Source organism: Schistocerca piceifrons, chromosome 8 (genome assembly GCF_021461385.2).
Source record: "Schistocerca piceifrons isolate TAMUIC-IGC-003096 chromosome 8, iqSchPice1.1, whole genome shotgun sequence".
NCBI classification, from domain to species: domain Eukaryota; kingdom Metazoa; phylum Arthropoda; class Insecta; order Orthoptera; family Acrididae; genus Schistocerca; species Schistocerca piceifrons.
Genome location: NC_060145.1, coordinates 277868088 through 277892278, shown reverse-complemented (window position 1 = coordinate 277892278; position 24191 = coordinate 277868088).

Here is a 24191-nt window from a genome sequence, read left to right as displayed (position 1 = left end):
CTAGAAACATCATTTAAAACAGGTTCTTGAAATGTTGTTAACAGACTTTCTCGGGATAGTTTATGTCTATCTTCAAGAGATTACCAGTACAGTTTCTTCAGCGTCGCTGTAACACTCTCACATAGGTCCAACGAACCTGTGACCATTTATGCTGCCCTCCTCTATGTGCTTTGGTTCAAATGGCTCTGAGCACTATGGGACTTAACGTCTGAGGTCCCCTAGAACTTTGAACTACTTAAACCGTACTAACCTAAGGACACCAGACACATCCATGCCCGGGGCATGATTCGAACCTGCGACCGTAGCGGTCTCACGGTTCCAAACTGTAGCGCCTAGAACCGCTCGGCCACCCCGGCCGGCTCTGTGTGCTTCCAATACTCTTGTTAGTCCTATTTGGTACAGACCCACACATCTGAGCAATATTCTAGAATGGTTCGACACATTCGAGCAATATTCTAGAATTGGTTGTATGAGTTATTTTTAAGCAATCTCTCTTGTAGACCGATCGCACTTTCCCAGTCTTCTACCAGTATACGGAAGTCTATCAACTGCTTTACCCACAACTCAGCCTATGCAATCATTCCATTTATATCCTTACAAAGTGTTGCACCCAGATATTTGTATGAGTTGGGCGATTCCATCTGTGATTCATTAGTATTGTAGTCATATGATTCTACGTTTTTCCGTTTTCTGAAGTGAGTAATTTTACATTTCTGAACATTTAAACCAAGTGGCCAGTCTTTGTACTACTTTGAAATCTTATCAAGATATACAGTGCTTCATTATACGTAGTTGAATCATCTGTAAAAGTCTGAGGTTACTATTAATATTGTCCGCAACGTCGTTAATATACAACATGAACAGAAAGGGTCCCAACACACTTCCCTGGGCTATACCCGAAGTTATTTCTACCTCTGAAGATAACATGCTGTGTCCTCCCTACCAAAAAGTCCTGAATCCAATCGCAACTTTACTAGGTATCTCATATGATTGAACTTTTGACAGTACGCGTGCGTGTGGTATTGAGTCATATGCATTTTGGAATTCAAGGAATACTGCATTTACCTGTCTACCTTGATCCAAAGCTTTCAGCATGTCATGTGAGCAAAATGTGAGTTAGGGTTTTCATGATCTATGTTGGTTGGCGTCGAAGAGGTTATTCCGTTCAAGATACCTCATTTTGTTTGGTCACAAGATATGTTCTAAGATTCTACAACAAATCGATGTCAAAGATATTGTCAGTACTTTTGAGGATCACTTCTACTACCCTTCTTGTAGACGGGTATTACCTCTACTTTCTTCCAACTACTGGGAACGTTTCTACGTTAGAGGGATTTACGACAGCTTATAGTTAGAAGAGGGGCTAATTCAGCCGCGAATTCGATATAGAACCTGATAGGAATTTCATCATACCCTCGAACTTTGTACATTTTTAACTATTTCAGCTGTTTCTCAACACCTCTGACACTAATGCTTGAGTGGTAGGAGGGTTGGGGAATTCTCCCGGGTTTCCCATTGTAAAGGAGAATTTGAAAACTGAGTTAACGATTCCAGATTTTCCTTTGCTGCCCTCAAGAGGATTTAGACAATTGAAGACACATGTTTACATTGTGACCACGAATTGCTTGTACGATAACAGGTTATAGGAAAGTGCTAGTATGTCGTCCAACTTTCGACGGCAATACAGGATGTCTCAGTAGGAATAGTCAGTATTCAGGAATATGACAGAAACCTTCATTCGAAACAAAAAGTCTAGTAAACATTGGCTTTAAACTGCATACATTAAGAGCTATGTGCACTTCTTCGATATTGTGCAATAAATCTCTCCTACTGCAAGCTCCTTGCTTTTCATATTATGGGAGAAGGTAGTAGCAACCAAACCAAGAAAAATTGTTTAGAAGACACGAGCTTTAAAATGCATACCTTAAGAGTTACGGGCATTGTTTCAGCAGAGGAGATGTGTTTCATAGTAACGAAGAGGACAAGTACTCGTAGATCTTAAGGTATGCGTTTTGGAGTACATTATTTCCGGAAATTTTTCTTGTTTTGATCCATACTACAATCTCTCAAAGTATGAAAAGCACAGAGTCCACAGTAGAAAAAATTTGTTTCAGAATATCGAGTGTGAATAAGTCCGAGAACTCTTAAGGTGTGCATTTCAATGCCAATGTTTAATAGACTTTTTTGCTTCGAATGATGGTTCCTGTCATATACAAGAATATTGACCATGCCTCCTGGGACACCTCGTATACCTTGTCTTAGTGGCAAATTATAGTTACTCGAATTTAGTTTGAGATCAATTCATGTATGATGTACTGCTGTCATCAGAAGGAAAAAATGAAACAGTTATCGCATTGAGTGTTATGACGTTGTTAGGTGAAACCGGTCCTTCACATAAACTTTTATCTACTTAATTAAGATTCCTGTTACGGTAATGGAATGAAAAAGTTAATTTTACTTTAGTTGCTTGTAATGGCAGGAAGTTCTTGAAACTGTTCCTCAGAAAATTAAGCGTACTGTAGATGTTTGCGATAGTGTCCCCGGTTTTAGTCGGCCGTCGTAAGCACCTCAAGGTCGTTTTCTGAGCGACGTGAAGAGTCCAGGAGTCTATAAAGTGCTTTCTCCTTGGAAAAAATCAATACAAGGTCTTATTTCAAGAAGTTTATAGTTCTGTGAGCTTGTTTCACGTGACAGATAGCAGAAATAACTAGCTTTACGGCAAACGTCATTTATATTTCTGGTAACAAATACAGAATTACCACACGTAAGAGGTAAATATCTAATGCCGCTGTGTTATAACACACAGGTATTCACAAGTCAAGTAAATAATAAAACTTGCTAGGAGTTTAAAAGAATTGTACCACGAAACTCAGAGAAAGTCGACGACAAGCAACAGCACACAATGAAACACGACAACTCAGTTTCAGCAAAAGAAATTCTGTTTGAGCTCGTAACACACTGGAAATATATAAAATGGATACGACATTACATTTGTCAAAAACTAACAGAGTGAGCTTGAGGCTGTGGTCAAACTCAGGGTAATTCTTACAAAACGTGAAATAAACAGCTTGTCTCTGTTAATAACGATACTTATCAAGAACAAATTCTGTTTTACTGGTTTCAAACCTACAGGTTCATCTGCAGATTCCTGTTCACATTTACAGTTACATTTAACTTACACTGACGACGATATTTTGGCCTGTTTTTTGTTACTTATGGTGGTGGAACCCTACAACAAAAATTGTATTAAGAAAATGATTGCTTTACCTTAATCGTTCCTAAAAATGAACTGAGATGACATACACAGGTCTCTAAAGTGACTAAGCCCCTTTTGTTCTACATCGAAAATACCTCCTTATTTTAGGATAATGTTGACTGTTTTTGAAGCGTTTCATATTTGTCTGAGTAATTAGCTAAGATTTAAAAACAGTTCCTCAACGTTTTTTTATGAAGTGGAAAGGCACTTACAGGTAACTTCTAACTCACTGCATCTAAGCAAACTGCTTTTTCTCATCTGGCTGTTTTGAAATCTATAACCTAGATATGAAACCATAACCTATGTGTAAAAAGGACAAATCATGTAATATTTCAGGACACCCACTGAAGATGCCTTGTAAAGAAGGCGAAACGTGTCTAGGTGCATAAATAAAAATAAAAATTTCGATGTGCAGCATGCAAAAAAGGCATTTTCTTTTAAACAACTGCAATTTATATACAGCTGCTGCGAAAATGGGCACTACAAGAAACGTGTTATTGAGAGTCTTCACGTACACCTCCCAATTGGCAGTCAGGCAGGAACAGCCGGCCGAGACAGACGCAGTAACAGGGAAGTAAACGATTTTCTGACTTTTACGAGTTCCTAACCAGGAGCGAATTTTATAATATCATCATTGTGCTTTAATACGTTAGTTTCTTGAGTGTCTGCGTGTTAATTTAATGTCTAAAAGTCACAGTTCTCGCGTTTTCGTTTGCGTCGGAAAGTAAACCGATTTTGTGACATATTACAACTTTCTAATCAGGCGCGAATTATTTAATTTCACCTGTGTGATTCGATAGTTAGGTTTTTGCATCTCTGTATATTAACCTAATTTATTAAACACAGTTCCTGCGTTTTCGTCAGCATCTTCAGTAGAGTTCTGCAGCAGGTGCCGACAGTCCGTTTATTTGCATAGTTTAGTTTTCCACGGTCTTTAGTATGGATAGGAACTGTGATTGTTGTGTGCGGATGCGAGCCGAGTTGGTGACACTTTAATCTCACTCCAGGCTGTGATGTCTTCAGTTACACAGCTTGAGGCTGCAGTGGATGGGCACCACTGTTGTTGGTGGCCATGGGCGCGAAAATTGGAAACTGATCCTAAATAACGAAAAGTGTGAGATCATCCGCATGAGTGCTAAAAGGGATACGTTGAACTTCGATTACAAGATAAATCAGTCAAATTTAAAGGCTGTAAATTCAACTAAATACCTAGAATTACAATTATGAACAATTTAACTTGGGCCTATTTAGATCAAAAGACAACAGCAAATACTGGAACACTCCACTCAACGTCTCTGGCTTTGTTACGTTTTTTAGCAGAACAGCATTCCTTCTACGTAATTTATACATTAAAAGTTCACAGTAATTTACAACTTTGACCTGGATTGGTTTAGGTTACAGATATCTAAGCAGATATATTACCATCAGTACCAAAATGTTAAGCATTAAATTATCAAAAAAATTGAATACATGAAAAACACGTAGAAAGATATAATATTCCTTAAACTTCAGTCAATGTGTATTAGTACCCAAATCAAATAACAGGAGGTGTGTATTTGTGTATTTATTTTCAACCAGAAGTGTTAACCATCCAAAAATATAAATAATGCCAAGTATTCTGTACACATTGTATGTCAAATGTAAATATACAAGCGTTCACAGTCTATTCTGCAAAATGTTAGAAAAAAACGAAGATTATAACATTGTAAACATTATGTACATAAGTTGCAAGCATAAACATCGGTTTTAAATCTGCTATTATCAAACAGTCCATGCTCAGAAATCATATAAATATAATATTAGGCAGCTATGTAGTTTTGTTTTCGTTTCGTAGTTCATGTTAGAATGTTGTCCACCAAAATACTGACACTAATGCAAGACACCACTGGGCTACAGCTAAAAACAAACAGTGATTTTGATATGAACCGAATGAACCCGTTAGATATGGCCTCTACAGCTCAGATCTATTTATAAACTGCATGAAACTAAAACAGTTTGACAAGCGAGTCGCGGGTGTGGTTCTCGTGGAAATTAATAGTGACAACAGGGATAAGGGGTACACTCTAAATACTGAATCGAAACATCGTTAACTTAGACTATCGATTGTTACAAATATTCCACACGAGGCACAATACATGATAAACAAACGTAAGAGTTAAATCCGTCACACAATGGAGAACTGTTAAAATTGGAATTGAAGTCTTTATAATAAAATAGTTGGCCGGTAAAGCACTAAGTCTTTGGGAAAGGAATAATATAGTCTGGAAACTAACGCACAAGCTCACTCAAGTACATGAAGTACACGATTTTGCATCAGACATGGTGATCGTCTTGCTCTGATGGTGTAAGAAAGGAGAAAAGCAACCGGAATCCAAATAACTGAGTCACGATTAAGCCATCGACGGCCAGAGCAATACTCAAAACGAGATCCCACGTGCAACATGTGAACACGCGCCTACCCTCGCCTCATCGCTAACATCTGCCTTCCCTTTGCTACCATAACTACCAGAAGTGAAAGGAGTGACTGTTACTTCGGTAACTCTAGAAAGCACCTGCACTCCAACTGCTGCCCACGACACCCACACAGGTTGAATTTCTCACCTCGGTCCTCATCATCAGACGTGAACTACTAACACTTGGTCACAACCGAGTGTACCTGTCTCCTGTACAACCCGACAAAGAGTACTTCTCTCCTCTGCGTGCCGGCAAAGTGTCTTTATCCTTCGCGTCCCTATTAAGAATACGGTTCTGCCTTGCGTCCTGACCGAGATCACATTAAAAACGACGCTTAGGAGCTCTGTGTGGAAAGACCAGCGATAATTAACTGCCTGTCCAATCAAAGTAAACGTTAGAAATACTGTGAAAGAAAGGTCTCTCTTCTGAAAAGTTTGTTATTGCCTGAACCAGTCTGTTAATTTTTCCAGTTTAAACAAATTTAGAACAATTTGGTGCTATACCCCCAACTGGGAAAACTGGGGAAGTCCTGGCGAATGCAAGAGAACTCGCGCTTCCCCCCTTTGAAAGTGGCACCAGTTTCACTCCCCCCCCCCCCCACCCCTCTGGCTAATTTTTAAGGCATCGCCCAATTACTGAATGCACTACTTCTTGTGAAAAAGCTCATGTCGATAACCTCCGACTGATGGTGTCACAGTAGCAGTGGTGCATTTCAGGAGAGATCCTAATGTGTGAAATAGCTCTCCAATTCATCAGCAAGATCTTATCGGCAGGCCAAACTACTGCTGAAATTTTCCAGAAGCATCCTCTGCTTGCCAGGCTGGAGCCAGCCGCGATGTAATCAAATTTCAAGGTGAGCCTGATGTGTACACGATTGCCCTCCTATTTCCTCGGCAACTGTCTCTGGACACGTTCTGTGCGCCTGCCATAGCGTTGCCACACGCCGTGGCTGCTGGGAGTGCTTGGCACTGGGGGACGGGGCAGCCCAGATCACCCATCCCGTCGGTGGCGTACTTATCTGTGGGCCCAAGTAATCACCGTGCTGGCACACTCTTCACTACAGAACTGCTATGTCGCCACCAGCCAGGGTCTACGTATTTCTTCTTCTCCTCTCGGCGTGATGAGGTGACAAAAGTCATAGGATACCTCCCAATACCGTGTCGGATCTCCTTTTTCTCGGCATAGTCCAGCAACACGACTTGGCATGAACTCAACGAGTCGTTGGGAGTCCCCTACAAAAATATTGTAACATTCTGCCTCTACAGCCGTCCGTAATAGCAAAAGTGTTGCCAGTGCAGGATTCTGTGCACGAACTGACATCTTGATATGTCCCATAACTGTTCGATGGGATTCATGTATGTCCATCTGGATGGCCAAGTCATTGGCTCAATTCTTGTAGAAAGTTCTTCAAACCAGTCGTGTATCATTGTGGCGCGGTGACAAGGCACATTGTCATTCAAAATTTCAGCGTTGTTCGGGAACGTTAAATCCAAGAATGGCTGCAAATGGTCTCCAAGTAACTAAACTTCACATCACCAGCCAATAATCATTACAGTTGGACCAGAGGACCCAGTCCAATCCACGTAAACACGGTCCAGACCGTTATGGAGACACCACCAGCTTGCACAGTACCTTGTTCCACGACTTTGTGGGGTTTACGTTACACTCTACACCTACCGTCAGCTCTTAGCAACTCAAATCAGGACTCGTCTGACCAGACAACAGTTTTCCAATTGTTTAGGGTCTAGCTGATATGGTCACGAGCCAGGAAAGGCGCTGCAGTCGATGTTGTGCTGTCTGCAAAAACACTTGCGTCGGTCGCCTGTTGCCATAACTCAGTAATGCAAATTTCGCCACACTGTCCAAACTGGTAGGTTCGTCGTACGTCCCATGTTGATTCCTGCTGTTATTTCACGCAGAGCTGCTGGTCTGTTAGCACTGATAACCCTACACAAACGCTGTTGCTGTTGGTCGTTAAGTGACAGCTTTCGACCACTGTGTTGTTCGTTGTGAGGGATAATGCCTAAAATTTGGTATTCTCGGCACACTCTTGACTCTATGGATCTGGGAATACCGAATTCCCTAACGACTTCGGAAAGGGAATGTCCCGTGTGTCTAGCTCAAACTTCCAGTCTGTCATTTCCTGTCGTGCTGCCACAATCATGTTCGAAACCTTTACATGCGAATCCCCTGGGTATAAATGAGCGCCAATGCACTGCACTTTTATACCTTTCGTACGCGCTACTACCATCACCTGTATATGTGCATATCACTATTCCACGACGTTTGTCACCTCAGTCTAATGTATTGCCTCTCGTCGGATGGGATTTTCCTGCGTTGCTGTTCCCAGTTCTCGTTGCACTCTTTATATCTTTCTTCCTCTTCCAATTGGGTCAATTTCTGTTCATGCGGGCGAAATGCTGTTCAGAATGTGTTGCAATTATGTATCACGACAACTGCTGTGACCATGGAAATTTATGCTCACCAAGCCGCCTCTGCCTTCTTCGTGTGCATTTTGATACGTCTCGTGCTGCACATTGTTGTTACGTCGCTGGGTCGCTGGCCGTTCACTCTGTATTCATGACTTTGGTCGTTCGAGTCCCCGTTATACCTATTAATATTATTATCACGAACTTCTTGTTTCACCCTTTCTTCTATGCGTTTTAAAATAACATGCGTGTCGGAAGGAACATTGCGTTGTAATCCGTAATAACACAGGTAATGCAATATCGTGTTTGTCCGGTGACTTACAAGTAAAATGTTGGGAGTATATATAATGGGTGTACGAGTACAGATTATAGACACATGATTGACAACACATGGAAGTTAGGGTCGGGTAGTGGGTCTAGCTCAGATAGCCTAATGGTAAAGCAACCGCTCGCGATATGTTCGAGTCTCGATCCGGCACATATTTTCACTGCTGTCATTCCACTGTACAGCTAACAGTTGTCCATATTCGCAACTGTGATCCATTTCATGTACATCTCATTAAGGTTTTCTCTCCCACTTGTTGTTGTCGTGATCTCCAGTCCAGAGAATGGTTTGTTGCAGCTCCCCATCCTACTCTATCCTGTGCAAGGTTCTTCATCTCCGAGTAACTACTGCAACCTACATCCTTCTGAATTTGCTTAGTGTATTCAGCTCTTGGTCTGTATCTTCGATTTTTACCCTCCAGGCTTCCCTCCAATATTAAAATGGCGCTCCCTTGATGCCTCAGAACGTGTCCTACCAACCGATCCCTTCTTTTAATCAAGTTGTGCCACAAATATCTCCTCTCTCCAATTCTCTTAAGCACCTTCTCATTAGTTACGCAATCTAAATCAAATCTTCAGCATTCTTCTGTAGCACCACATTTCGAAAGCTTCTATTCTCTTTTTGTGTAAACTATTTACCGTCCATGTTCCGCTTCCATACATGGCCACACTCCATACAAATACATTCAGAAAAGACTTCCTGACACTTAAATTATCTACATCTACATCCATACTCCGCATGAGACTGACGGTGTGTGGCGGAGGGTACCTTGAGTACCTCTATCGGTTCTCCCTTCTATTCCAGTCTCGTATTGTTCGTGGAAAGATAGATTGTCAGTATGCCTCTTTGTGGGCTCTAATCTCCCTGATTTTATCCTCATGGTCTCTTCGCGAGATATACGTAGGAGGGAGCAATATACTGCTTGACTCCTCGATGAAAATATGTTCTCGAAACTTCAATAAAAGCCCGTACCGAGCTACTGAGCGTCTCTCTTGCAGAGTCTTCCACTGGAGTTTATCTACCGTCTCCGTAACACTTTCGCGTTTACTAAATGATCCTGTAACGAAGCGCGCTCTTCTCCGTTGGATCTTCTCTATCTCTTCTATCAACCTTATCTGGTACGGATCCCATACCGGTGAGCACAGGATTCAAGCAGTAGGCGAACGAGTGTACTGTAACCTACTTCCTTTGTTTTCGCACTGCATTTCCTTAGGATTCTTCCACTGAATCTAAGTCTGGCATCTGCTTTACCGACGATTAATTTTATATGGTCATTCCATTTTAAGTCACAACTAATGCCTACTACCTAAGATAATTTAAATCTATATTCGATGTTTACAAATTTCTCTTCTTCAGAAACGCTTTGCTTGCCATTGCCAGTCTACATTTTATATCCTCTCTACTTCGACCATCATCAGTTATTTTGCTCCCCAGGTAGCAGAACTCATATACTACCTTGTGTGTCTCATTTCCTAATCTAATTCCCTCAGGATCACCTGATTTGATTCGACTGCATTTCATTATCCTCGTTTTCCTCTTGTTGATGCACGTCTTATATCCTCCTTTCAAGACACTGTCCATTCGGTTCAACTGCTCTTCCAGGTCCTCTTCTGTATCTGTCAGAATTACAATGTCATAGGCAAACCTCAAAGTTTTTATTTCTTCTCCATGGATTTTAATTCCAACTCCAAATTTTTCTTTTGTGTGTTTTACCGCTTGCTCAGTACATCGATTGAATAAAATCGGCGACTGGCTACAACCCTGTCTCACTCCCTTTTCAATCACTACTTCACTTTCGTGCCTCTCGACTCTCATAACTGGCATCTGATTTCTGTACAAATTGTAAATAGCTTTTCGATTCCCGTATTTCACCCCTGCCACCTTCATAATTTGAAAGATAGTGTTCCACCCAACACTGTCAAAAACTTTGTCTAAGTCTACAAAAGCTGGACGTAGGTTTGCCTATCCTTAATCTATCTTCTAAGATAAGCCGTTGGCTCAGTATTGCTTCACGTGTTCCAACATTTCTACGGAATGCAAACTGATCTTCCGAGAGGTCGGCTTCTACCAGTTTCTCCATTTGTGTGTACAGTATTGGTGTTAGTATTTTGCAGCCATGACTTATTAAACTGGTAGTTCGGTAATTTTCTCACCTGTCAGCACCTGCTTTCTTTGGGATTGATACTATTGTATTCTTCTTAAAATCTGAGGGTATTTCACCAGTCTCATACATTTTGTTCACCAGATAGTAGAGTTTTGTCATAGCTGGTTCTCTCAAGGCTATCAGTAGTTATAATGGAATGTAGTCTACTCCTGGGGCCTTTTTTTCACTTAGGTTTTTCAGTGCTCTATCAAATCCTTCACGCAGTAACATATCTCCCATTTCACCTTCATCTACATCCTCCTCCATTTCCGTAATATTGTCCTCAAGTACATCGCCCTTGTATAGACCCTCTATATAATCCTTCCACCTTTCTGCTTTCCCTTCTTTGCTTAGAACTGGTTAGTAGTAGAGAGTTGGCGGCACTGGTGCAATTTTGATACCAAATTGATATGCACATTAATTAAATTGATCAATTAATCACCCCCAGCCACCCCCGCCCACGCCATACACTGACCACGCCCCCCACCCCAGATACCTCGACCTGTATGTGTGCCCCAGTCCCTCCCCATTCCAATCCTCACCCCTCCCCCTCCCAAACCTACCCCATTGGCGAGAAATTCGAATTTTGGCGGGAATTTCTTTGTCCAAGAGCTGAGCTGATATCCCACCACACCCTACTCTTCCCCTTCCCCACCTCCCCTCCCCAAACCTACCCTATTGACGGGAATTTCGAATTTTGTCGTGAATTTCGGATCTGGTGGCAATTTGGAATTTTGTCAGGAATGTCTTTGTCCCAGGCCTGAACTGATATCCCACCCAACCCCACCGGGGAATTTACGGAAAACTAAAATTCGCAGTGGAAAGCCCAATTGCACCCACCCCCCACCCCCACCTCACTAACATAATTATACCAACAGAGGCGCTTCGAATTGGCGGGAAATTAAAAATGACGGTGCCCTTTAAGGGTCTCTAAACGTGATTGTACTGGATGGAAAGCCCAAGTACACCCCCTGCTACATGGAATCCGTCCAGATGCGGGAGAGGAAGCTTAGGTTAGTGTACTTTATGTATTTTGGTGGGAAAACTGACGTGAAGATCGATCCTTATTACATAATTAATCACAAAGGTCTGGTCTAATTACACAATCATATGCATAGTGCTACACAAGGATGGCATAAAATCGCAATACAACACTTTTTCTGTCATCATTCTTCTGACTGGTTTGATGCGACCTGCCACGAATTTCTCTCCTGTGCTAACCTCTTCATCTCAGAGTAGCACTTGCAACCTACGTCCTCATTTATTTGCTGGATGTATTCCAATCTCTGTCTTCCTCTACAGTTTTTGCCCTGTATCGCTCCCTCTAGTGCCATGGAAGTCATTCCCTGATGTCTTAACAGATGTCCTATCATCCTGTCCCTTCTCCTCATCAGAGTCTTCCACATGTTTCTTTCCTCTCCGATTGTGCGTAGAACCTCCTCATTCCTTACCTTATCAGCCCACCTAATTTTCAACATTCGTCTGCACTATATCTCAAATGCTTCCATTCTCTTCTGTTCCGGTTTTCCCACAGTCTATGTTTCATTACCACATAATGCTGTACTCCAGACGTACATTCTCAGAAATTTCTCAAATTAAGGCCGATATTTGATATTAGTAGACTTCTCTTGGCTAGGAATGCCACTTTTGCCATAGCTAGTTTGCTTTTGATGTACTCCTTGCTCCGTACGTCATTGGTTATTTTGCTGCCTTGGTAGCAGTATTCCTTAACTTCTTCAATCCTGATGTTAAGTTTCTCCCTGTTCTCATTTCTACTATTTCTCATTACCTTCGCCTTCCTTCGATTTACTCTCAATCCATACTCTGTACTTATTAGACTGTACATTCCGTTCAGCAGATCATGTAATTTTTCTTCACTTTCACTCAGGATAGCAATGTTATCAGTGAGTTGTATCACTGATATCCTTCCTCCTTGAATTATAATTTCACTCCTGAACCATTCTTTTATTTCCATCATTGCTTCCTCGATGTACATATTGAACAGTAGGGGCGAAAGTCTACATCCTTGTCTTACACGCTTTCTAATACGAGCACTTCCTTCTAGGTCGTCCACTCTTATTGTTCCCTCTTGGCTGTTGTACATATTATATACGACCGACCCGTCTCTCCCTATAGTTTATCACTACTTTTTTTTAGAATTTCGAACGTCTTGCAGCATTTTACATTGTCGAACGCTTTTTCCAGGTCGACAAATCCTATGAACGTGTCTTGATTTTTGTTCAGTCTTGCTTCCATTATTAATCGCAACGTCAGAATTTCCTCCGTCGTGCCTTTACCTTTCCTAAAGCCAAACTGATGTCATGTATTGCATCCTCAATTTTCTTTTCCATTCTTCTGTATATTATTCTTGTAAGTTGGATGCATGAGCTGTAAAGCTGATTGTGTGATAACTCTCGCACTTGTCAACTCTTGCCGTCTTCGGAATTGTGTGGATGATGCTTTCCGAAAGTCAAATGGTATATCGCCAGACTCATATATTCTACACACCAACGTAAATAGTCGTTTCGTTGTCACTCCCTCCAATGATTCCAGAAATTCTAATGGAATGTTCTCTATCCCTTCTGCCTTATTTGATTTTAAGTCCTCCAAAGCTTTTTTAAATTCTGATTATTAATCTGTATCCCCTATATCTCAATCGACTCATATTTCTTCTTTTATCACATCAGACATATCTTCCCCCTCGCAGAGGCTTTCAATGTATTCTTACCACCTTACCTCTCCTCTGCATTTAACAGTACAATTCCCGTTGCACTTTCAATGTTATCACCCTTACTTTTAATGTCACCGAGGGTTGTTTTGACTTTCCTATATATTGAGTCTGTCCTTCGGATAATCATTTCTTTTTCGATGTCTTCACGTTTTTCCTGCAGCCATTTCGTCTTAGAGTCCCTGCATTTACTATTTATTTTATTCCTCAGTGACTTGTATTTCTATATTCTTGAGTTTCCCGGAACATTTTAGTACTTTCTCCCTTCATCGATCAATAAAAGTATTTCTTCTGTTAACCATGGTTTCTTCGCAGTTACCTTCTTTGTATCTAAGTTTTCCCTCCCAACTTCTGTGACGGCCCTTTTAAGGGATGTCCATTCCTCTTCAACTGTACTGCCTACTGAGGTATTCCTTATTGCTGTATCTATAGCACTACTTCAACCGTATCGCGCACGTACTTAGAATTTCCGTATCCAACTTCTTTGCGTATTAAATCTTCCTGACTAATTTCTTAAAGCTCAGCATACTCTTTATCACTACTATATTGTGATCTGAGTCTATGCCTGCTCATAGGTACGCCTTACAATCCAGTATCTGATTTCAGAATCTCTGTCTGGCCATAACGTAATCTAACTGAAATCTTCCCATATCACCCGGCCTTTTCGAAGTATACCTCCTACTCTTGTAGTTCTTGAACAGAGTATTATTACTAGTTGAAACTTGTCACTGAACTGTTCACAGCAACAAACTCTCTCTCCTACCTTCCTATTCATAACGAACACTACTTCTGTTATAGCATTTTCTGCTGCTGTTGATATTACCCTATACTCATCTGACCAGAAATCCTTGTCTTCTTTCCACTTCACTTCCGGTCACGTGACTTACGGTCATACTCCCTGCTTAACTGCTAATTCAGTTGTGGTACTTTGTGTGACTACTGCACTGTACCATCCCTCCAGAGGCCGTGTCCGGGTCCAGTGCTATACTCCACTGTGTGAATGCTGCACTGTATCCCCTCGTCCGAAACCATGAAGAAGTACAGCTCAATACTGTACTGTGTGGATACTGCGCTGTACTGTAATGCCCAAAAACGATTCCAAGTACTGTGCAACCCCGCGCGCTCCGGCAAATGCGTTGGTCTTACCCTACACATAAGGGAGGTACTTACGATTGGCAGTCTCGCTCCCTGCCAGGGGCCTCTTACACAGGAAATACCGCAGTTGAGCTAGCAGTTAAGCAGAGTGTATCACCGGAAATCACGTGAGCGGAAGTGTAATCATCTTGGATCACTAGAGTCTAAAGGAGTGCATTACAGCCGCAATTTATCAGTCTTCCGTCGTAGTTGAAAGTGACAACATGGATTCCTCCAAAGTGCTAAGCATCCCTCAGCTCTTAGGGAGGAAGACAAGACCAACGGACGAACTCTTCGGTTTGTGGTTATTACAGCAGAACCTGGATAATCTGGCTACTGATATTGGCAACACAAATTACATCGAAAATGGTAAACTTCTTAGAGAGAAGAATATAAATGTGCTTACACCTATTACAAAACTGTTTTGCGATTACATTATGGTGATTAAAATCTGTTATCAAGTCGACTGTCTAGAACAATTAGAAAGAGGACGGTCTGTAACGTTAAAGATGCAGATGTGTGGCTCATTTAACTACTATCTACGTAGTAAATTCTCCAATTTCGTCACTGCGAGACATGATGGCCTAGACGCGAACGACAGTGTGACAGCAAGAGGGATACGGGAAAAAAATCGGCAAGGAAGCACTGGAAACTATTTCGAAGAAATACAAAAATCCTATGGTTATACCATATAACGTGGAATTATCTGACGTTAAAATGCATGTTGTAATGCAAGGGCTGCTTAGTATACTGCAGCAGCTACGTGTAGACAACTATTACCTTTTGGATTTTGACATAACGCAAGACTTCGCCGGAATTTTTAACAAAATGGAGATGTGCGACTACTTAACATCAACCCAGGAATTCTGCAAGGAGGGAGATCGTCAGGGAAACAGCAATGTGGTTGTGGACAACGATAATTCAGTTAGATTAGACTGTCTAATATGGTTAAGCTTCAACTGTAAAGATATATAACAAATTTATGTGTCAGATCACGAGTCCAGGAGTGAACAAAGATATTGGTAACCACATTATAGATTTTACAAAGTGTCCAGACATGCGACTACAAGAAACTTTTAGATCTTCCTTGGCGAAGCAGCATGGCATTACCAGGTTGGAGGCTACAATATACAACTACAGAATGGATCGTGTATTCGACCCTGTGCACTTTACTTTTATTCGACACCAATAAACAGTATTTACAATGTGTTCCACTTTATTCTGTGCCTCTTGCTTCTATGTGGCGTCAGTTAACGGATGACGTACGGAATAATGTGTTGTGTTTAAAAACGTTCTGTAGTTTGTGTACTGGGCTAATAAGAATACCAGAAAATTGACAGGTGCACAAGTAAGTCTTCCAGATGCTCCAGACAGAGAAAAGCTTATCAGCTATGTTCTGTGTGCATACAGTTTTAATTATCTACCTATAAACTATGTGGAGATTCTTAACTCTAACTCCAATAAAGACGATATAAGTATTATACGGAAGTGTTATGTTAAAACAGGAGAAACTTATTTTTCTCAGTCTAGAACACTGTTCTCCACAATACCGTCCGATATAGATATTGCAGAATTGGGATTGGTTGACACGAACAACGTTATTCCACAAGTCCTAAGAAAAAGAGTAAAAGTATCCCACATGCTTAAACCATTTCCAATTAAAGAAATCACACCTTGAAGTACAGTTAATGTATTATGTGCATGAAAAAGGAAACTGGAAATGTAAGACATCGAAGGAAAGAAAAGAAAACTAGAGTATAGAGAGAATAAAACTATAAAGGACGAATATAAGCTACAAATGAAAAGGAAGAGGCTATTGGGGATGTGCAGGCCAGGTTTACATATGGCTTTAAACACAGTGTATGGCGAAATCTGGCTACGACTCGGCAATTCAAGATAAAAGCATTTGCAGTAAAGAACAGTGGTAAGTGGCCATATGTTGGAGTACTGACCGAAAGCGACAGACTGAATCACGTTTACTCTGTTAAAGGGCACACGAAAAATCATTTTATCAAACTCCATTCCTCCTAGGATCTTCTTAAAAAAGAGGGATACATTGTACCGAAATGTGGTGGGCTTCATGTCATACACTTAGCAACAGAAGAACCGTTTGTAGAGCTTAAAACCAACGGAATAACAACCTTGCAAAAGTTGTAAACATAAAGTTGTATACCGAAATTCTGTAAGAATGTGCAGCAGGAGAAGTGGTAGCCTACTATTGAGTTGTGGTAGTAGGCCGTTATTCGTTAAGTTTATGTCCATTAACTTAATTTCTTGACATTGAGTTGTGACCGTGCGACGTTGTTCGTTTATTGATGTGCATGGACATTTGACTTCAGGGCTGCAATGTAGCTCTGTATTTAGTTGTACCGGACAGAAGAGGATGTGGAATGTTATAACAACAGGATCATGCTGGAAATAAGAGGAAAAATTAAAATTCCCGAATGCTCTCGTCTAGAAGAACTGCCGGAAGGAACAGAACTAATTGTTAAAACCATAAAAGAGATCGTTTACAGGAAAAAAATTAGATACATACTGGAGTTCGAAAACATGCCTTCTCTGTATTTGTCAAATAACTGACTGGAGAAAGAAACAGATGATTCAAATGTGGATTTAAGTTATAAGTTAAAAATTAAATTGGACAGTATTAAAACTGCAACTAACAAAAATATAGAAAGAGTTGTTTTCTGTACGTAAACGTAAATGCAAAAGTTAGTAAAGGTTTGGTTCTAGAATATTTGCTTGTCTTATTCGTTAACCTACCAAAAGCCCTAAGACATTTCCTATATACAATTATCCATGGGCATATATTTCGGTTGTGGAACGTGGGTAGTAGGATGACCTTGAAAAGTAGTTGAAAGTAGGTAGTTGAAAGTATAGTGACCCGCTTTTCGTACCTATATGAGGTATTATAAAGCCTGTCTATACATCTGCTTGACAGATGTCCTGTTTATGGAGCTAGTAGCAGAATGACGTGTAATTTCACATGTCAAACACCGCTGCTATGCGTTTATCCCTTTCTTTGTAAGAGGCATTCCCCGTTACTAACGATTAGTTTTATATAGGACTGATGCGAGCATAGTATAATTTCTGAACCGTGATCGGATGTGATTAGTGGGGGCTATACACCTCTGGAAAGTTATATTGTACGTATGTCACAAGGAATAGAAGTTTTAAGGAAGTAGTTTTTCATTTTACATCACCGTAGTTTATCGTAGAGAAACCTGCAAGGAGAATGAATGTCATGCACTGGAAATACATTTCTTGCGTTGGGATAGTAACAGCGTTGCATTCCATACGACTAATATGTTGGAAATCGCAATGATCTACCATTATACCGTGTTTTAAGTGTAGAACATTGTAGTCTTACGAGTGCATGTGTTTATTTTCTCTCTTACCAACACCATCTCGATAATGACCCGAGACACAAGAACAATCCTTTAGAATTGCTAGCGTAGCTGATTTACGTAAAATGCAGCAAACTCCGTTCGTCTGGAGCTCCGTTATGCATCAAAACCACCTGTTTCTTGTTCTTAACGGTCTGTTATATCATCACAACAGTTTTACATCTACTGTTCACCGATGAGGGGTGCTAACCACCTCGACATTCGCACATGTGGAGAAAGCTGGTGTTCTTGGATGACTGCAGGACAGCAGTTACAGCCTTGGTTCGCACTGTTCCTGCACGAAACGTGGAATGTAGCGTTCTACTTCTGGCCAGCTGCAGGGAGCGTTGGTCAATGTGAGGAGGACTTTCGGTCCCTAACTTTATCCTGATAATGCGAGAATGCCCTGTGACTCCCCTCCACATAGAGAAAGATCGTAAATTACGCACTATTACCGAAGTACGAGAGATAGGTAGTTCGCTGTCTGGTATACTTTCGTATATACACTGCTGGCCACCGTAAATGCAACACCCTGAAGGAAGCATCCGAATCAAGTGAAATTTACACAATGGGTTTGCAGCGATGAGATATGCAACTGATTAGAATTTCAGAGCAGACGCACATCACGTGCGCCTGTGGCGCCACCTCACAGCGCCATTTAAGACTTGGCGATTTCGACGAGTGTACGTTCGGCATGTGTGTTTACCTTGTGGTTGTTACACAAGACGATCAGTTATGCCTCGTAGATAACAGCGAACATCGTTTGATCAAGTATCCGAGTTCGACAGAGGAAGGATAGTGGCTTACCGAGATTGTGGATTATCATACAGAGAAATCGCTAGTCGTGTTGGACGAAACCAAACAACTGTAATGCGGATATGTGACCATTGGATGCAGGAGGGTACGACGGACCGACGTGGTCAATCGCATTCACCTCGGTGCACCACTGTATGTGCTGATAGGCAAATTGTGCGCATGGCAGTGACGGATCGCTCAGTGACATCCCGAACCATAGCACAGCACATTGCGTCTGTAACGCATCATCCAGTGTCTGCGCGTACCATTCGACGCCGTTTACAGCAGAGTGGTCTGTCCGCAAGACGTCCATTGCTTCCTCTACCATTGACGCAGAACCACAGACGTCTCCGTCGCCAATGGTGTGATGACAGACGGATGTGGACGGCAGAATGGAATGACGTTGTCTTTACTGACGAGGCACGCTTCTGTCTGCAGCACCACGATGGTCGGATTCGATTGTGGAGACACCGTGGAGAGAGGATGCTGGACAGCTGCATTATGCACCGCCACACTGGTCTTGCACCGGGTATTATAGTATGGGGCGGTATTGGATATTACTCTCGCACGCCTCTAGTACGCATTGCCGGTACTTTAAATAGCCGGCGCTACATATCCGAGGTGCTGGAGCCAGTTGTCCTTCCTTACCTTCAGGGCTCGGCCACAGCCATATTTCAACAGGATAATGCGCGACCACACGTGGCACGCATTGTCCAAAGGTTCTTCGTCAATAACCAGATTGAAATGCTTTCCTGGCCGGCTCGCTCTCCGGATCTTTCGCCGATAGAAAACATGTGGTCCATGGTTGCTCAACTAGTGACCCAGATTACATCCCCAGCTGCCACACCAGATGATCTTTGGCAACGTGTGGAAGCTGCTTGGGCTGCTGTACCCCAGGAACACATCCAACGTCTCTTTGACTCAATGCCGAGACGTGTGGCAGCGGTGATCTCCAACAATGGCGGCTACTCTGGCTACTGATTCTGGCAGGAACCACATGTCACAGACGTCTGTAAACGTAATCATTTGATACTTGGTCAACATGTTATCTACAAAATAAATTTTGTTGTACTACCTCTTGTCTTTCTTGGTGTTGCATTTACGGTGGCCAGCAGTGTATGTTCGAGAATTAATAATGAATGAACGCACTGCACAGTCATCCACTTACATTCGCAATGGTACTCACAAAATAGTGGAGGGGCTGTTTAGCAATGACACAGAAATTGGTAAGCATGCTGCCACATCACTGGTCAGTGTTGAAATTACGATAAAATTTCTAAAACTGATCATACTATCAGCTATGATGCTTATTATTACAGTAAATCGATGGTGTCTTTTCCACCCTAACAGTCCACTGGTACACTGTTGATTACCACATAATGTGATTTACACCATGCAATGTCTAGTTTCTTCGGAGAGTCAATGGTCCAAATGTGTTAATGTCAGTTTAGAATCTGACACAGACGTCGAAGTAGTGGTGGGAAAAAAAATATGGCAGTGTACAAAGCGTGTTACAGCAAAAAAAAAGCGGTGTATCAAACGATAAAACAGGGACCCTCGCCTGCCACTGATAACATGTGGAAGAAGGTTCTCGTTCAGTACAGGCGATGAAACTTTACACCAGTCTGTGCAAGCGACGTCAGTCACTGGCCACCTGCTCCATTGGATGAATACCTGTTTATTCAATAGGATCGCCGCATATGCTCGATGCCGGCACTTAGACGGTATTCGTTTTCGATGTTTTGGAAGAGAGAGGTGGGGTAAAAATCTATCAGATGGAATTAACGGAGCTTTTATAGTTCTGGATGGCACAGAATAACGATGACTGTTTGGGTGATAGACGTGAATGGGTCCTGAGGGACGCGGATCTGCTTCAGTGATGAGTCTTCTTAATTTTCGCGATAAGAAACACGACCGTAACTATTCGCACTGTCTTTTATACTACGTCATGTTGCAGGAGCAAGCTTCATTTGGCTCTGACCTTATACATCGTACATGGGTGGTGGAGCTATGACAACATGTTCCTACTTCCACCGAGTGGTCAACACATGCTCCTATAGCATTAGCTCAGCTCATTCTGTTTCTACACAGGTTGCAGAATGTGATAGATATTTCTCTCTCCGACTTCTGGGTAAAATTGCTAATACTGATCTCGTTATGAACTACAGTGTGTATTACGGTATATCGCTCCATATCAATGGCGTCTTTCCCATCCTGACCGTCCATAGTGCATAATGATTAACTGACACCACTCCACTTAGATGGATGGAACCTTTGCGGAACACTATATATCTGCTACTTGTCGCTGTGGAACATGGGTTTAAATGTAGAGGTCACAACCTTAATACAGTTGTTTGGAAGCGTTCCTCAATGCTATAGACTCGTCCTATTTCCATATGGTGCGATGCCCTCCACGTATTTTTATTTTAATTTTTTAATTTTTTTCCAATAAGATAACAGTATCTGTTTTTTATTTGTGCTGGCTCATGCATGTTGTCAACAGTACCTTCCAGCGATGGTCAGCACTGGAACAGTAATCATGTATGTGACTGCAAAATGAAGGAACAATGCGTTTCAAAACAGAGCATACGCTACCCTGTCGATGGAAGGATGAGATCAACTGTACACGTCATCACCTTAGAATAGCTGTTGGAATCGCTCTAAAATACCGCAGACTCGTCCAGCTTCCATATCTTGCGATGTCTTCCACATTTTTGTCAATGAGAAACACCTCATCTGTGTTTTATTCCTACCATATTGCGTTGTGCTAGCTGTATAGTTTATGCCATGTAATGTTCAGTTTTCTGTGAGAGCCAGAGGATCGAAACGTGTTAATGTTGGTTTAGCAGCAGCTGACACGGATCTCTAAGTCATGGTAGAAAAAACAATGTGTATGTTGGTGTACACTGATTGGGTGTGTCACAACCGCAAAAATAATGTATTAAACTGCTTATGAAGAAGCAATACAGGAACCCTTTTGTGTGATTGATAGTCTGTTGGATATGGTCATCCTACAGTACAGGCGATGTAACTTTACACCGGTCTGTGGAAGCGACTTCGATCACAAACTACCTGTTCCAATGAACCAATACCTGTATATTTAATAGGATCGCCACATATGTGTGGGTGATAGACATGAATGCACCCTGAGAGACACAGATCTCTTTCAGACCACCTTTGTGTAGGATGGAGATGTGTCGCAATGCAATAGCAAAATCTTCGTCCTTCCTTCATGCCATGCATGATGTGTAGTCTTCCCAATTTCCTCAACAAGAAACACCACCATAACTACTCATGCTATCTCTTGTACTACCTCATGTTGCAGGGGAAAGTTTCTTTTCGTGCTGGCCTTACACAATATACACAGTTGGCAGAGCTATGACACCTAGTTCCCATTTCCACTGAGTGGTCAAAACGCGCTCCTGTAGCATTAACTCAGCTCGTCCTGTTTCCCCACAGGGTGCAGATGGTCTTAGACATAGCACTCTCTGCCTTCTGTACAGGTCAGACTTAAATTATTGCGATCACATACACTAAGCTGCAGGGAGGTAGGGCAGAGACTTAGCAGCAGTTACAAGATGCAGAGGGACTGTCTAAAAACAGCGCTGGAGTTTTTGGTGTATGGGATCCTAAGCAAATAGATTCGAAAAAGAAAAGGTGGCTCATTTCGAGATACGAGAGATGCATAAATATGCATCACAAGTGGCTGTAATAATTAATCTCTACGGGATCCAACGCAAATATGTGGATGAATGCATAGACTTGATTCCAAATAGCGACTGCTACGGTCGCAGGGTCGAATCCTGCCTCGGGCATGGATGTGTGTGATGTCCTTAGGTTAGTTAGGTTTAAGTAGTTCTAAGTTCTAGGGGACTGATGACCACAGCAGTTGAGTCCCATAATGCTCAGAGCCATTTCAAACATTTGATTCCAAATAGCGGACAGCATTTCCACCTGGAAGCATAACACTACCAGCGGCCTGTGTGTGTGTGTGTGTGTGTGTGTGTGTGTGTGTGTGTCTGTAGACTCAAGACCACCTTTTATGCAGGGTGATGGTAACATAGGCGTTATGATCGTGTTTTTAATAGTGCAGTCCTAATGCGAAATGTATGTTGTGGACTGTAGAGTCCGTCTGTGGTCAGCATCAGATGTCATTTCTCAACTGTGTTCCTCAAAAAGAACCTCGTGTTCCCTCCATGGATTCTCAGTTGCCTTACTTGGCGAGTGCAATCCCACTACTGAAAAAAAATTATTTGTCATGCAAAGTGACTCTTACGTTCAATTTAATTAATGGGACTATTAAACTGATATCACTGATGTGCCGCCTGGCGGGTGGAAGAGATGGCTAGGGCTCCATGGAATGATTCTTGAGATGCATTTTTTTCTTCATTGCGGCGATATCTTTTAACGCAATTTCAGTCTCCCACCTCCACAGGGTGAGACAGGTTCTCACGATTTGTTTCGTTAGTATCATACAGATCGCATTGGTGAAAGGGGACCTGTTATAATGTACAGAACAGCATGTTCTCTTGAATTATAGCTTCTTTTTGTGAAACATAAAGTGAATGTGTTTTTTTTATGAAATGTGTGCCAATGGCATGAAAGATTGTCTGAAATGTTTTAAGTACATGCGTGCATGATAGTTGATTTACAGACACTGAACGTGAGAGATGGTCTCAGGTAGTAAAGTTTGTTCAAAAACCTGAAAGAAATTGCTTAATATAGATTTCTTTTCTGGAGTCGAACATAAAAATGATACCGAGTTAGCTCATAAAACTAAAAGAAAATTGACTTTGCCTATTTTCGTGGGAGGAGGAGATGTATTGTGGTCGCAAATGTTTTTTTCTGTTTTTTAAATCCATGCTTGAATATAGATGCGCTGACATCAAAAGAAAGTGTTTTCCATTGCAGAATGAGAGGTCGATTGGAGGCGTTGGGGGCCCACCTAGTCTGTGTCAGGTCACCACCACAGGTGCGCTCCCTAACCATTAGGGGCGGCTGTGTCACTATACCTTAGACAAACAAGTTGCACTTGAGGTGGCTGTCCTTCTAGCTCCTGTTGTTTGGTTGACTATACACACTACTGTGTTGGTGTAGGAGCGTCGCCTTAAGGCGGCAGCCACATGGTTGAAAGCTGAGTGCTGCCTGCCGTCTGGACCATTCTCCGGATGAGTGGGGCTGTGCTACTTAATTTCTCTTTTGTGTTGTCTAAGACCACCGCCTGTTGGCATGTTGTGTATTACAAGTGGCCCGAAGGGGGCGGCAGTGGAGGCATGTCTGCCGTGAGTGGATGCCAGACCCAGCCGCTCTCTGCCTAGGGGTGGTGTGTGGGGGCTCTGTCACTATATTTTAGATGAACAGGTTACACTTTATTGTGTTTGCTTAGGAACGTCAGCCCAAGGTGGCGGCCAGCAACTGCAGAGGATTGCAGCAAAGGGCAGGCAGCGAGGGCACAGAGAAACTACAATATGCTCGGCAGAGAAGCTGACTGATTCAAGAAATAGCCCCGTAGGTGGATGGAGGGAGGGAGGGGTGAAGGGA